At 49.9% G+C, this 1,878-nt stretch overlaps 1 pseudogene; it reads right to left on the bottom strand.

Annotated features, from left to right (window-relative positions):
- Positions 1-961: 961 nt before the first annotated feature.
- Positions 962-1,396, bottom strand: LOC134367997 (AP-1 complex subunit sigma-1A-like; annotated as a pseudogene).
- Between the last annotated feature and the right edge of the window lie 482 nt (positions 1,397-1,878).

Below are 1,878 nucleotides of genomic sequence, written 5' to 3'. Positions count from 1 at the left end.
AGATTCTGGAGGCGGAAAAACACGGAGGCAGTATTTTCTTATCTTTTGAGAATTACTTAAAACCTATAACTCAGTAATAGAGACAGAAATATTTTTCTCTGAAGGTATAAGTTCACTTTAAGAAACTTGTTATGTGTAGAGATTAAGGAACATTTATTTATTTTTAACATTTTATTTTCAAATAATTCTAGATTTACAGAAGAGATGCAAAGGTAGAGTATTCCTGTATATCCTTCACCCAGCTCCCCTCACTTTTTTTTTTTTCTCCATAAATTGCTTTTCCTTTGGAAATAAAGGCTGACACTCCCCCCGCCCCCACGCCCCCTGAGCGCCTGCCTCGCCCAGGACATGCAGTGAAGCAAGGACAAGTTCAGTGTCCCATAAGCCCGCCCTTCCTCCACTTTTCCTTCCCTCAAAGTGGCAAGGTTAGAAAAATTAACCCCGTTGTTCCTCCCCCGGACAGAGACCCCACTGCAGCCAAGGAGGAAGGGGGGCAGGTGAGGCCCCCTTCCTGCACGGAAGCCCCGCTCCCAGCCAGAGAGGCTGCCCTGGCTGGTTAGAGGTAGGGGGGGAGGGAGGTTATGGTGCAGTGGGAAGAGAAGAGCCCTGAAAACCTTTTTTATATTTACAGTTGTAAGGGAGGGGAGGAAGTTTGGGGTAACGTTGGTTCTTCATAGGACGGGAATGAAAGCCAAATAGCACCCCCGTCTTGGTTACATTTTCCTGTCTCCTGGCTCCCAAAACCTTCCGTGGGAAAAGGAGAAACAGGAGGTGGGGGGTGGAGGGAGGGAATGTTTGAAGGGTCTGAGCCCACAGTGCACTCCAAGAGAAGGCGAGGCAGCAGAAGAGGGGCAGCCGAGTCCCCCGAGGAGAAGAGCCCTGGGAGAGACTGAGGAGAAGCAGCCATCACGCCCGGCGTCCCCGCAGCTCCCCCACCTCCACGCGGCCAGGCCGGGCGGGGCTATGCCAGACCCCTCTCCAGTGCCCTGCGCCGCGGCTCCTCCTCCTGCAGCGGGACTGCCTGCTCGACAGCCTTCAGCACGCTCCTCGTGGAGGTGTCCTGGATATCCCCACCCATCCAAACTCATCCGAGATGAGGTAGGCCTTCTCAAAGCTCGCACACGCAGTTGTTCGGGAGCTCCACGTATCGGTGGATCAGCTCCCACGTGATAAGCTCATTGTCTTGGCCCTCGATGGCGCGGCAGAAGTAGAGGCTGGCATCTCTCTCGCAGACGACTTTGAGGTCCCTCCACTCCAGGAAGCTGCACATCCTGGGCTTGCAAACCAGAACAATCTGCATAATTTCCCGAACCATCTTCCTTCGCTCCTTGCCCGAAGTGGCCAGGTACCATTTCTGCAGCCGCAGCTTTCCCTGCCGGCTGAACGCAGCGTGCATTGCATCATCCGGCAGCCTCCGGCTCGGCGCGTCCCTCTTCGGCCACTGTAGGCGCCAGCCCGACTCCCTTTTTTATCCTTTCTCTTCGTTCCCTCCCTATCTCTAATGTTAACATCTTACGTAACCGCGGTACATTTACCTAACCAAAAAATTAACCTTTATACAACACTTTTAACGGAACTACAGACTTTATTTGGATTTCCCCCTTTTCTCTTTCAAGATCTGACCCAGGATACCACATTGCATTTAGTCCTCATGTCTCTTTAGTTTCTCCTCCAATCTGTGACAGTTTCTTAGTCTTTCCTTGTCTTTAAAGATCATTTATTTTTTAAAACTTTTTATTATGGAAAATTTAAGACATACACAAAAGTAGTAATGGTAACATAATGAATCCCATGTAGTCATCACTCAACTTCAACAATTATCAACGTTTTGCCAATCTTGTTCCAATCATCTATCACCCCAACGTTTTTTTTTGTTGG

Source organism: Cynocephalus volans, chromosome X (genome assembly GCF_027409185.1).
Source record: "Cynocephalus volans isolate mCynVol1 chromosome X, mCynVol1.pri, whole genome shotgun sequence".
Taxonomy (NCBI): Eukaryota; Metazoa; Chordata; class Mammalia; order Dermoptera; family Cynocephalidae; genus Cynocephalus; species Cynocephalus volans.
The sequence above is the reverse complement of the archived record's forward strand: the minus strand, read 5'-3'. Positions and strand labels throughout refer to the sequence as shown.